We start from the raw sequence: 14,802 nt of genomic DNA, 5'->3' as shown, positions 1-14,802 counted from the left end.
ATATTCATGCCACAATGCAATGTAAAATGCCTCACTTATTCACCTGTCCTAGGGTCAGTTAACAACCGAGCACAGCTTTCAAAATGAAGTAGCGTGGGTTTCCAGGTTTCAGGATTGAATTAAATCCAACAAACAACCTGAATTTTCGCTGTGTAGAATGATGCAAAGCTGGGCAATAATGAGACTTAAAAGAGAAGAAATCTTGTGCAAAATGCAAAACAGGCCGAAAGGCAGTAATTACAATAATCACAGATATGAATGTGAGAATAAACTATTCATAATTGTTGTGTCATTTAATGATCTAATTTGCTGGATTAACTGGACAACAGTATGATTTTATGAGGCTGGCAATACCTGTGTTAAATTCTGTTTTTGTGTTTATGGACTTCTAAGTCACTTTTAAGATGGCGTTTTTTTCTGTCTAGCACTGCACATTTTAATATCCCATAATTCCATGGTTGTCACATACTGCATTTATCCAGATAGCAAGTATTAACAATATGAATATAATTGGCTGTTGCAATGTGTAATATACACACATATACAGTATATTTGAAGCACCTCACAAGGAAAATGCTCTGGACAGTGTCACTCACAATGAGATTGTAATGCAGTCTGTAAACGTTAGATTAAATGTTTGTTTAAGAGAAGGATTAGAAAAGTTGTGGATGGATGGGCCCTATCAAGAATGGGCTGAGAAAAACATGTTTAAAAAAAAAAGGAATTTGAAAAGGAATGAATGATACATTTTTCTTACTGACATGTTGGGTGCTATTCTGCAATGCAATTCGGTGGCAATTCGTTTGAGAATGGACAGTTTGAGTAAAGGTCTGCAGTCATTGAATGCTCTTGTGTTTTTAAATTCACTTTTTTTATGAAAATAGAACACTTGTGTGCTATATACTTGCCTTCAGAGTCACCTGCTGCGCAAGTTGCTGAGACACTCGGGACCTTGAGGGAAATATTCTGGTCTGGTGGTTTTTCCACAGAACCTAAAGCACCTGCAGAGTTATGAAGGTGCATTGAACATTCCTTCCAAGAGGCAGTGCGGTTTTATAGATTGTAAAAGGCAAGTTGAAAGGAAGAATGGAGAAATTACTCCAAACTGTTCCCCCTTTAAGATTTCACGACTGCTCATGCCAAATACCAGACATTTCTCTCTTATCAAAAACAGAAGCCTTTTAACCGCAGAGTTCCAATGCAGTGACTTGTGAATTGATGTCAAATCACAACAAGACTTTCAGATATGTGGCAGAAAAGGTGTGGCCAAATAAACAAGTGTGTGTGTGTGTGTGTGTGTGTGTGTGTGTGTGGTGAATGTCCTGAAGCATTATTAATAAATCATCTGTCTCACTGATTTCAGTACACTCTTAACTGTGCCTAACTGACTATGTAATACAGACGGGCACACGGACATCACGCCTTTTCATTTTTTCCCCACCATCTCACCATTATTATTTATCACCGTAGTTTCCACTGGGGTAAATGTTCAAGCACATAGGGTACCTTTGCAGGTAGTAAAGAGCTGTACAAGTGAAAGGCCATTTGCCATCATCATTTCTCATTGTGTATAGTCTCCAGTGAAGTAAAACTGTACTGCATCATACAGAATCTTATTTCTCAATGAACCATTAAAAGCACATTTGCAGATGGATCATCCCTCACCTCCCACCCCCCTTGGATTTCATAAGATCTACTTTAGATTAGGGATATAACGCCAATATCGCGGTAGTGCGCTATTAAAATTGCCATGAAACTGTCGCTGTCATGTCACGATATTAATTAAAAGCACGACATCTCTTAACTAGGCCAGGTTATTTTCCATTTGTGCAGTTTTAGCAACCTCTGGTGGTTGCTTTATTAGTACAGTTTAACTTGAATTAGGCATGTTTTGGCCACCTACGTTTTAAACCTGCGCTAATCGCGAATCGACTTGATCCACAATGTGTGTGTGCATTAGCAAGTAAGTGCCTCAACTTTAAGTGTTATTCATGTAAACAGCCAAAGGCCGCAATGTGAACAACATAGACCATGATCATTTGCGCCGCTGAGTGAATAAGAGCAATTGACAATAAAATCAGAATCAGAATCAGAATCATCTTTATTGGCCAAGTATGTAGAACACACAAGGAATTTGTCTCCGGTAGAACACGCTGCACTAATATCATCATAAAAAAGGACATGACAACAAGTATAGAAGGACATTCCGTAATGTAAGTGAACTGTTGTGCAGTGGTACCACCTAGTGACAACTGTGAGACAATGTGCAAAGTACCAAGCAGAGCTAAAGTGATCAATGGTAGAATAAAATACGATGACAGTTGTACAGTTGGTGCAGAAAATCATTGAATCATTTTAAAGTGACCAGTATCAGTATTTGTAGTACAACAAGTGTGCAATTGTGCAGATGTCCTTGAGCGCTTCAAAGTGTCTGGCGCTGCGGAATCTAGATCAGTGACAGTGGTTCTAGTGAGTACAGAGCTGGAGCTACAATAACTAAAACGGGATGCTGTTCCACAGGGTTGTGCAAAATTGCAAAGAGCCACTATACAGGTAGATTTGAGTTACTGTTTAGGGAGTTAATGGCTAGAGGGAAGAAGCTGTTTAAGTGTCTGCTGGATTTAGTGCACATGGATTGGTAGCACCTGACTGAGGGGAGTAGCTGGAAAAGGTGGTGGGCAGGGTGCGGGGGGTCCAGAAGGATTTTCTGTGCCCTTGTCTTGGTTCTTGCAGTGTGCAAGTCCTCAAGAGACTCAAGAGAAAATGACTGCCCCATCCTATTTCTTTGTTTCTTTTTGTTATGTACAAAACACTATATTGTGCTTCTTTCTTTCAAAATGAGTTTTGTGACAATATTGTGAGTTTTTATACAGTATCATGAGGTTATTTTATATTACCAACTTCCCCACAATATTGTGACAATTATCGTATCGTGAGGTTCATATTGTGATATCGTAACATAAAGTTTGGATATCGTTACATCCCTACTGTAGATTAGAGCAGCACCGTGCTTTACTGGGTTAACACCCAGTTCTGCCTCACAGTGGAGAGGTTTGGAGTTCTCAGGCCTTCCTATGTGAAGTTTGGATGTTTTCCCTAGGCCTGCACAGCTTTTCTCCAGGTATACTGGCTTCCTCCAATATTCCGGTGCTTAGGTTGATTTCAGAACCTAAGTTCTCTGTAGGTGTGAATGGACATATGTTGTTCGTCTGAATGTGCCCTGTAATTGGCTGGCAACCAGTTTAGCTCAATCATGACCAGAGGCGTAACAACATGGTGATCGGGCCCTGTACACTTTTTTTTTTTTTCGTGCACAGACCACTGCCAAAACACAAGAACATGCATGGATGCACTCAGCCACATGCTTGGATGCACAGCCACTCGAGAGACCTGCAATTGTCACCATGTACAGTATGTTTGAGGGGCGTCCAATTGTAATATTGTGATTTGTGTATTAAACATTAACAATGTCACAAAAAATGTTCCAGTACTCTATATTCTGATTTACAAACTTTAAATCTGTTTGAATATATGCAAAAAGGTCCGGCACCAAAAAAAAAAACAACAACAACAACAACAAATAGGTTGCTATAGATTTAAATTCCACCAATTCCACTTCATAACAAATAGAAGTACTCACATATCTGACAGTGACGGTCTCCTTTGACCGCACGGAGAAGTGGGACGCGGTGCTTGGGTCAATGCCACTTCAGTGATTGAGCTAGCTAGAAAGCTACTATTTGACTTTGGTGAAATGTGAAGTTTTGCCTGGCTTTGATTAGAAAAACAAGTCGATTTGAGTAAATTTCACATTAACCTCATCTTGCAAATTGTTGTCATTTCTTTTTGCTCGCTCCACGTCATCTCATTATGACTCATCATGACCCACACCAGCCACTCAGCGTGACTGACCCGCCCCGAGGTTCTGGACAGCGTCGTGCCCCCCCCAACCCCCTCCCATGCAGTCTGAGCCCCGGTCAATATTTGCGCCACTGCCCATGACCCTGATGAGGACAGACTGTATCGAAAATGAATGGACGGACACATTTATATTTTGGATTTTTAAAAGTACTTTGGTTTATCCCAGTAAACACATAACAACACAACATACATTGATATGATCGGAAGACAAGAACTACATTTTAGTCTGGCAAACCTGGACAGTTAATATTGGTCTGTACAAACTTCAGCAACTTCAGCCTCTGTAAATTCAACATTTAATTTTGTTTGTTTACTCTGGGACTGTGCAAGTTAACGCCGGGCCACAGCTGACAATGATTTAGCAGACACATTAGCCGCTGGGATGCACCTTAAATAAAAGTGGAGTAATGTTCAGCAGGCTCAAGCAAATGAACAACTAATAAAAACCTGAAATACAGTCAGAGGAAGGCAGTCAACAGAAGTTTGCTGCTGTGCCATCAAAATTGCATTAACTCTTGCACTCCCATGCCCACTGCCACAAAACTCACCTCAATGCGGCACGATCACTTGCAGCTTCTCCTGCCAGAGGTATGTAAAGCCGTCAGGGTGGGAAGGACAAAGTCATCCATCCTGTAGATTAGAGCATTCCAAATCAATTTCATGCCAGTTGGCTGACTGAAATATCACAACAGTCAAGTTGTTGCTATCCTGTAAACACTTTAGAGAGAAAGGTGTGATGAATTGTTGCCATGGGACACAGACATGGTGACAGAATGAGAGCAGGTTGGACCACTGAGCTTGTTGACAGTAAACAAAGCGGCCTTTAGAGACTGGACCTGACACTGTTCCCAAACCGCTGAGGGGCCATTGAGATAGATTCCACATGAAATTACAGTCACCCCCATCACCTGCACAGCTGTCCAGGAAGAACACGCATATGATGCATACTTGTATGACAAATGACCGGTGCAAGTGTTGAGAGGAAATGCATCATGTCTTCCTATTTCCTCCCCCACCTCTCAGGCAAAAGCTGATCAAGGGCACATTGCTCAACAATAGCCCATCACTAGATAGTACGTGTTCTTTTCAGAACATCTGAGCACAAAGAAGAAATTGATCTTCTTCTCAGCTGTTCTGTTCACCATGAATCTCTTTCAACTGTATTGAGAGTAGAGTGTTATAATAAATATCTTGTTCAATCGGTGGAAATCTGGTGTTTTTTTATTTAATTTTTTTCTAATCCATTCCCACAGTATTCCATCAGAGCAGCCAAAGAGGTTAGTCTATGTTGTGTTTGTTTTGATTTAATCTGTCAGCAAGTTTGCAATAATATAGCCTTTATTTGTCAAATAAACTTCAGTTTTGGACATTGACCAAACCTCTAGTTCCAATTGCCATACATCCCATAAATTTATAAAACAAGAAAAAGGACCATCAATGGGTCCTGTATTTCAGTTTCATTTCCTGTGACTTCATTTAATCCTCAAACTAATTCAAACATTCCATGACCTTTGAATTGTGACTGCCCGTGCGTGCGTGTGACTGTACACATGTATGCTGTTGTACATTTTCTGCGCAGAGCCCATGGAAGTCAGAGACCTTCTTATTATTGACACGCTACCTTGTTCACCTCCGGCTTCACAATAGACAGCCTGGAGCCAAGCCCGATGTCCTTGATGGTTACTACCAGCTTTGGACAGGTATTACACTTGTTACTGACAGGTATTTGAAATATCAACGATACCACTTGAAGAAGATACTAATAGTAAACAATTTTTTTTGACATTTGCACAATAATCTCTCAAAGTGTATTTGCAACTCGTAACATATAATATGCACCGACTTGACTTTGGACCTGTGCGACACAAGCACGCACAATTCAAAATCAGGAGGCCTCTTTTCATTTCATTACAAAACCTACGAAGTTTTAAAACATATTTTAAAATGGGATCAGAAATGTCACTCACTTAACAGGCACAATGTAAATAAAATCATACTTTATGACATAGATAACCCTAATTCCCGAGTAATGAAGTGAGATGTGGCATGTTGCAGATGCAGTCTTTGACTAGCATTAAATGCCAATGTCTCATGATGTCAAATTAATACATGTGTGCAAGTTTACTTGACAAGCTATAGCTTTTGACGTGTCGAGAGCCTTTAAGAGGTATCCGGAGTCAAACAATCCTTTGAAAAATTGCTTCCATAACACTGTGTTCATGTTATCTGCTCGAGTAGCAACTCTGCTTGGGAGCATGCTCCTTGCTGTCAGCTGTCATAAACGTTTGGCTTGCACGAGCTCCTTTTATGCGGCAATCATGCAGAAAGATAAGTTCTGGTTTTACAGCAAAGCCTGCTCAAACCAGTGTATATCACAATGAATAGTTGGTTTAGGCTCAAGAGCGTCATACTTGGCTTGCCTTGTGTTTGATCAGAAGTGGAGTACATATTCTACAGACATATACCATGGCAAAGATGGAAATAGTGCATGTGTGCTGATGAGTTCGATTTCTATTGTATTTTTGTGTAGTGTTAGGAAGAAAAAAAAAGATTCTTGCAGATTTAAATGAGAATCAAGCAATACATGAGCAAAAATGGTTTAAAGAATAATGTAATGCTGGCAAAACAAAAAAGGTGGAACTTCTGCCAAACAAATGATATACCACATTATTCATCCATCCATTTTCTAATCCGCTTATCCTCACAAGGGTCGGAGGTGTGCTGGAGCCTATCCCAGCCGTCTTCAGACAGTGGGCGGGGGACACCCTGAACTAGTTGCCAGCCAATGGCAGGGCACACACGGACGAACAACCATCCACACTCACACTAGGGACAATTTAGAGTGTTCCATTTACCTGCCATGCATGTTTTTGGAAGGTGGGAGGAAACCAGAGTACCCGGAGAAAACCCAAGTAGGCACGAGGAGGACGTGCGAACTTCACACAGGAAGGCCTGAGCTACAATCGAACCCTGCACCTCTGTACTGTGAGGCGGACGTGCTAACCAGTCGACCATCGTGCTGCCATGGCGTATTATACTGTGCACAATAATACCGTCCGTCCATCAATTATCTGAACCGTTTACCCTGACAAGTGTCGAGGGCGCTCTTGAGCCTATCCCAGGTGTCATCAGGCAGGGGGTGGGGTACACCCTGAAGTGGATGCCAGCCAATCGCAGGGTACACATAGACAAACACTAACCTTTCGCACTCCCTCCAGAGCCGCACCTGTTACGAATCTCACCATCAATCAATGGCCTTAAAAAGAAGAGTCGCACCAACAACGTGCTGTCAGATTATTCAGCTGTGCTCATGACTCTTGTTCCAAGTGTGCATTTTCTAGACTCATGATTTTTGCCTCATAGTTTGCTTTTCACGTTTTGCTGGTATTTTTCTTGTACTAGTCAGTAGCTCTTGTTGATATTCTCGGTGTGTACCATACGTGTATTGGATTCCGTGGTTCCTTTTGTGACAAGTGATTTGCTTTTATCTTTTGTCCTTCCATTTTGCAAGCGTCTGTCTCATTTTATCCTGATTCTTTGTTACCAGCGCCTTTCGTTGTACTTTGTCGGTCTTGTGTTTTGTTAATCAACATTTTTGTCAGCTCTTATCTGTGTCTGTGCTAGTGGAATCCGATTCTGTCCTGGAGCACTCTGGAACTCCTGACAGTTGTAAATCGGAACATATGAGGTGACCGCCAGTAACATTAGGTACATCTGCTCTATCTAATACCCAGTGGAAGAGCTGTGAAGTAAAACAAGATTGATAGCCTCAGAATGCAATTGTTACCAAATTAGGCATAATCAATTCCCTGTTGTTGATTTTAGCATTTGCACAATTTAATTACAGTACTAGACTGTATATAACATTTAGACTTTAAAAAAATGTACTAGTAAAATGGCTGCAATGCAACCCAATCCCCAGAAATGGCACATGTCCATCATAAAGCCCTTCTTGGTAAGCTCTTGTAATTAAATTTATCGACTGAATTTCCTCTAAGGGTTCGCAGTCGAAACCCGAGATTCTAGTGTTGCTGGTTGCTTTAGTTCTAGTCTCAACAGTATGATTCTTTTCCATTTAGAAAGCTTCAGTGTGTAGAAATTCTGAAGTTGTGCAGCTCTCAGACCATCGGGTGGCAAAAAGGAGGCTGCAATTAGCTGTTTTGCTTGCGCACAGTGCGTGTGTACTACACATTCTGAGAATCAAATACATCTTATGATTGCATGCTACCCACCATCAAAAGGTCAGCACCACTACCAATACCACTGCAGCTGCATCTTCTGCTGAACAAGGAGACTGACGGACGAGCTTAGAGTGCATAGACTCAAGAGCTCAGGTGGATCCGACAAGCTACAATCAACTGAAACCACATTGGCGCAATGTGTGAAGCACCACTTATTTCGTTAACAAAATATACCTTCCCCGCATGCATGTAACCCCGTTGCTGCAACACAAGCAAAGAACCAGAGAGAGGAAGAGACTTGAGACATGAAAAGCACAGACCAGGAGAAGAGAATGTGGGTCAGACTAAGAGACAGGAAAAGCTCAATGCAAATCAGAATGTGTAAACATGTACAGGCCTAATCTCATTATCCCCCATTCTCCCGAGCCTGTGATCAGATGCTCGATTGAAGCCGGAGAAGAGGGAGGACATGGAAAGCGGCAGCAGGAGGGAGGAATGGAAAATATGAGAGGCATGAAAAGATTCTGAGATTCGGAGTGTCTGAGTTCTACACTTCATGAGATAAAATAAAGCAGAGCCGTGTGGCAATTTTTAGACTCTATAACACTGTAAACACAGCTAATTCAAGTCTTCATGCACACTGCTGGGCATTAGTTCAGATTATATCATCATGCCGACTTAAAGGCAGATTTTGTCGTAAAGTGCTTCATGGATACCAACCACAACACTAACAGGAAACAAAAAGTTAAAAATTTGGGTTGCAAAAAAAGAGGAATTGAAATGGCTTGGCTGAGAAAGGGCCGGTGCATGTTTGAAAGGCTGTAGGTTTGATTAAAAGGCTCCCTCTTCGCCAGCGACGTAAAAAACATTGCGAGAGCTGGAAGTAAGCAACCATGTTATCCATCTATCCATTTCAGGGTGGTGTGGAGCTGGAACCTGACTTCCGACAAAAGGAAAATTACACCTCGGACTGGTCACCAGTCAGGAGAAAGGCAGCAACCAAATTAATTAGCCGCAATTGTGATGTACACCAACAAATGGGTTGCACGTCGTACTTCCCATCTCTTCTTAATCATCCCGCTTCCTTCATTATGTCCCGTTTTACCCAGCGGGACAGCAGAGCTCCTCATCAGGCAGATGTCAGCCATGTGTAAGAGTACAGGGCAGTGTGGATTTGATTGCTTTTTGGCCCGCATGAGTTTCTTGTAATCACCAACCGTCAGCTCTTTTACAACTTACGACTTCAAGTTACTGCAACTTCCCAAGGCTGAATCTCCCAGTTCAGGCCTACAGCACTTAACTGAGATAGTCGACACATCATATACATGCTGGTGCCCCATGGAGCCACACAATCAATCACTATAAGAGTCATCATAACGGATTGCATTCTACCTTTTTGAACTAAATTGAAATTAAATTACCGTGGATTAAAAAAACAAACAAAAAAAACACCTTTGATCAACCATTTCACTAACTAACGAGAATAAAAATAACTCAGCAAAGTTAATATGTGCATATTGTAAACATATTTACTGCACAGGAAGACCATACATTTTAACTGAGAAGCAACCTGGATCGATTGACTTCAAGAAATCCATGACAGTGTACTAGGCACTGATAGATTGTGCATGTGCTCCTACTGTTCTGGCTGGTGAGGCTTTCCGTGTATGCAGGAGGGAGCAAACTGGCCCAGTTGAGTTAATATGCATGATGCAATACATGTTGACTTTGGGCAGAGAGTCTGAATTTCATCCCCAGATATAAAGATCTGTAGAATTGGTGGAAGGCGCAAGATGTTACGTCGTTGAGTGAGACCTCAGCTTGACTTGATATATCAAAGGATGTGGATTTTTAGAATCTGTTTCAAAGTCTCTTGGTGGCCTCCAGTCTGCATGTATAAAGTCAAAAGAAAACGGAGGGAAGGAGGGAAGTGCAAGCCTCTTTGGTCACTGAGAGAGACTTCCACATCAGGAGCAAGGCAACCATAACAATTCTTTTTAGTCTGTCATTACTATGTTTTCTTTTTGTCTGTCATTATCTTCATTATGTCTCCTCCTCTGCCTCCTCCCTGCTCTCGATCTGCCCGGCAGAGCCTCTGAAGAGCAGCTTAGGTAGAGCAGAAGGGCCTTTTGAACGGGCTTCTGCTGCAAGCCTTTCATCTCACGCTGTACGTGGCCAAGGGGAGGCTGCAGGCTACCTGAGCTGTCAGAAGTCATATGCCACAGATAGGTGGAGGGAGGAGACAGCAGGACACAAGATGAGAGAAAAGGGAATGAAGTGCAGTAAGTGTGACTGAGAATAGATTTGTTTTTCTCTCAAAAAAGGAGGGATCCATTTTAAACAATACAACTTTGGCAGGACAGGCAATTGAAAAAAATGGAACCTCTAAGGTTGACAAATACATTCCGGTCAGTGACACTGCTTGGCTGACTGGTTGGTATTCGTAAATTATTTCATAATATTCCCGACAGGAAATGGAGGGTTCCCACTGTGTTTGTGTTTATGGCTGAAAATTAAATTCTCCATCGAATTGAGGCAACTGGTTTCTTCATGGTTGTCAAAGGCATTTCATCTTTAGTCTTAAAAGGATGTTTTAGTTTGTCAATTAATGACTTGGCAGCAAGGGAAAAGACCACGATGAAAAAAAACCTAAATAGATCATATCAAAAGCCAAAAGGTAAACAGAGCTGGATTTGAGAACAGTGTCAGCTAACTTTAAATAGCAGTTCAGTTTTCGGAATTAAGAAGCATCTGGACTGAAGGAGAAATGTCTTTCACAATCAAGAAGAGTTCAGCCTTGATTCAACTCTTGAGGCGTTTTAGTTGTTGTATTCTTACAAATAAAAGAAAGTTGTAAAACAAAAAGCTTGAGCTAATTTGACCCTTGTCCATGCCAAACTCTGACATCCTGGCTTGAATGTCATTCAATGCAACTCAGCCCTCAACCTCTCCAGTTTTTACATTTCTTTTCCTGTTGCACATAATATTATCTAGATCAGTGTTCAACTTTTGTGTCCCCTGTCAAATATTTTTTTCAGCCAATTACTCCCCTAGGCTGCGCAAAGCATTTTTAGATGGAAAAAAAAAAGATTTAAAACTGAGTGCAACACCATCAGTGTTATTTGGAAATACAAATATATTCAAAACAATAATAAGAATGAAAAAAAAGAAAACATCATTCTTGGTGGCAGGGAGTCAACTGCTTTGATCAATGTTATGCATTATGTTTTGCATTGATGCTACGTTTTAAATATATTTTAAAATCTCCCGTACCCTCAGGGGAACGCGTAGCCCCATTTGAGAATCACTGATCTAGATCACTCTACTGGCAGTCGCTGTCTGTCGCCATAAAGGTCTGTAAAATTGACAAATGGCTTCTTCTCGTTCTTGCAAATGTTGCAAGTGGGAGTCATTTAGGAATGCTGTAAAGCAGGTTTGTCCTCAAAATGCCGCTACTGGCAACAGACACATGAATCATGACTGTGTCACTTTGTGTTTAAAGGCAAAAAATGTATTTACCCCAAACATGGCTAGCCATTTTAACAAATAGTAAAAATCGAAGGTCAGCCGTTCATTAAATAATTCATTTTTCAACACAAACTGTTCCTGAATTTACATAATGCAGTAATTTGCCTCCTGTGACAGTTGAACATCCATTTGTCTGTTATTCTCACATTAAATTCAAAAAAAAAAAAAATCTAACCATGCTCAAGCTTAACTGTAAATATATGAAGTATAGTTTGATTTAAAAGAGAGTATTTCTTGAATGAGGACGAAGTGAAGGAATATATCCAAACCAAACTATCTGTCTCAACAATTCTGATTTTAAAAAGATAAAGGCAGACTGAACATCCATCCATCCATTATCTGAACCGCTAATTCTCACAAGGTTTGTGGGTGTGCCGGAGCCTGTCCCAGCTTTTTTCGGGCATCGGTGGGGTACACCCTGAAATGGTTGCCAGCCAACCACAGGGCATACAGATGAATAACCATTCGCGCTCCCACTCATAATGAGGCACAATATACAGTGTTCCATTAAGCTGCCGTGCATGTTTTTGGAATGTGGGAGGAAACTGGAGTACCCGGAGAAAACCAGCGCAGGCATAGGGAGAATATGCAAACTCCACACAGGAAGGCCGAGCATGAAATCAAACCTCAGATATCTGCACTGTGAAGTGGGCATGCTAACCAGTCAACCATCGTGCTGGCTCAGACTTAACATACTATGGAATGTTAATTTTTTTGGATGTCCTGCTCATACAAATGAAGTCAGTGTGTCTCTGAAGTGCATGTCCACCCATCAAGGCTGAAGTTACATAACCAAATAATGTAAATCTTTTGTCATCTGCTGACATCTTAAAATGTGTCTGTAACTTCTGTCCCAGTGTTACAAAACAATGGGGCTAATCAACATAATAACCACAACAAGCTTGTCAGCCACTGACTTGGCAACTAGGCTGTCTGAAGTTCCAGGGTGAACGAACCACTTTGATGCGGCAGCTGAAGCACATCATATCAAAGCTAAACGTAAACAGAGATGCAGTGTTAGCAAAGATTAGCATTTGCTGACTGTGTAAAATCTGAGGATATTTTTCAGTTGAGTTGTCGATGTCATGCCCCATATTACACATTAATTGACATGTTATTTAGCAACTTTGTGATGGAATGTTGCCTTCGCAAGTGATAAAGCAATGGAATCTCTCTGGGTACTGGTACTCACTTTTAGTGTGTGAGTTTTGGGGAAGTAAATTAGTCAGTGGTGACAGACACAGTATGATTAGATGACAGCATTCGGTGCATTGGGCATCTACTTGTTTGCTCAGTGACCTCAACTCAGTGGTGATGTCGGGCGGGGAATGTTATTGTTTGGTGAGTTTTCCATGCACCTCTTGAACTGCAGCCTCCATGAGTAAACATTCTTCCGCTGCTGCTTCTATTGCACACTCTGGGCTTTGCTTTGCTCACAAGTAGAAGCAAGCAGTTGGTGCCTGTGCACATTTGGAAACGAGTGACACTCATCCCGGTGTCATTCAACAAAAAGCTAGGCTTGCCATTGGCCCGGCAATCTATGGGGTGGGATGTCGGCTGGCTTGCCACATGACACAGATCCGCCTCTAAAAGAAGCTGATTTCACCACAGCAAGAAATATGCGGTTCTTGATCCTAGGGTATTTTGATGAAAGCACCCCACTTAGGCTGAAATGAAATCACCGCATTACATTCACACAAACAGAGCTTCAAGCAGGATACTTAGACTCGAGAGGAGGTTAAATTCTACATATGTACTTAGGATAAGCACGCTTCATCTCCACAGACCAACAAGTGCTGATGCATTCATATCTGAGAGGAGTTGCAGCTGCTGCTAACTGAATCAAACATGAGTAAGCTCTGATTGCAAATAACTCACTTGCATGTACGCCTCACACTGACTCTGCAGAGCATATGCAACACTACTCACGTAAAATATTTTTTCACGAGGATGCATTGGCATACATGATCAATCCGGTATTGTTGGAGTGGTAGGAGAACTGAGAGAGCCTGGGATGCAAAGAAAGGGAAAATCCCGGGGAATGATCCGGCATAGCGTTGCTAAAAATAGAGCATGGAGGAGAAGAGGGAGGTGAATAGTACCTGTGGGCTTGCAGGCAGCCTAGTTAGCAATGAGCAAAACCAATGTTGACACAAAACACCTTGAGCCTTTTCATCACAACTCAATAACATCAGAACTTTCTATTCTCCTACTGTACATTTGAGCTGGTTCGTCTGTGAATGGCTGGAACATGACAGATGTTTCAAAGTTCAATGTCAACTTAGTTCAAAAAGGTAGGTTAAAAGAGATTTTCTGAACATCTGTATAGGCCCACACAATTTCGCTGTGGAAAGGACAAAACTGGGTACTTGACTAAAAGGCCCCCTCAAAGAGCCTCGTAATAAATTCAACCATAAACATCATGTTTTTTGTTATTCTGATTGAAAATGCTAAATTGGTGATGTAATGTAGTGTAAAGCGTCTTATCTCAAATTTTTAGCTATTTCTTCTACCCTAATGAAAAGATATAGCTGTTATCTCACTGAATAGTTTCAGACGCTTGCGAACGGTGTGAATTTGGGGGTTTCGTGAAGATTCGTAAAAGGCTTGGTTGAGCTGGTATTTCCACATGTTGACTACTGACACGCCACAGATATGATAAAAAGGCTTCTCTGACCACAAACCGGCTTGTAAGACCCTTTTTGATGAAGGTTGACGACTGCTTTGGAATTCTTTGGCCCTGATCCTGTGAAGCGCGTACCTCCACATTTTACTGCTTTATTCATTGTACACAACATGAAGGTCAAACAGGTCAAAGGACTACACCCATAAAGTCTATTCAGGAATTGAAGAATAAAGCCTTAAATAAGCACAGCAAACAGCAACATGACTCAGCCTACAGCCTGCTTACAACTGTCTATTTATAGTTTCAAGCTTCATTTATCCATGAAAAAAATTGTTGCACGCTCTTTTTTCCAGGACTCCAAACCACAGTTTCCTGACTGGAGCAAAGCAAGTCCACCCATTAGACTCACTACCCTTTCCTAGCCTACTGAACCACAGTACAAATTGCCCTATGAAAGTAGATACTCACTTAGCCAAGCCACAATCTTCTACAGTAGCTCATCTCAAGGAGATTGTGACCACTAGCCGCTCACAACCCTGTTTAATA

The 14,802-nt window shown here is 41.4% G+C and overlaps 1 protein-coding gene across 1 annotated transcript in view; it reads right to left on the bottom strand.

The window, feature by feature from the left end:
* mid2 (midline 2) overlaps positions 1 to 14,802 on the bottom strand; it is a 105,570-nt gene that overhangs the window by 73,052 nt on the left and 17,716 nt on the right. The window contains exon 2 of the mRNA XM_019883916.1: positions 4,470 to 4,551. The gene's annotated coding sequence lies outside the window, so the exon portion shown is untranslated. The remainder of the gene's footprint in view (positions 1 to 4,469; positions 4,552 to 14,802) is intronic.

The sequence above is a fragment of the Hippocampus comes genome, unplaced genomic scaffold (genome assembly GCF_001891065.2).
Source record: "Hippocampus comes isolate QL1 unplaced genomic scaffold, H_comes_QL1_v1.1 scaffold156, whole genome shotgun sequence".
Taxonomy (NCBI): Eukaryota; Metazoa; Chordata; class Actinopteri; order Syngnathiformes; family Syngnathidae; genus Hippocampus; species Hippocampus comes.
This window is presented reverse-complemented; position numbering and strand designations above follow the sequence as displayed.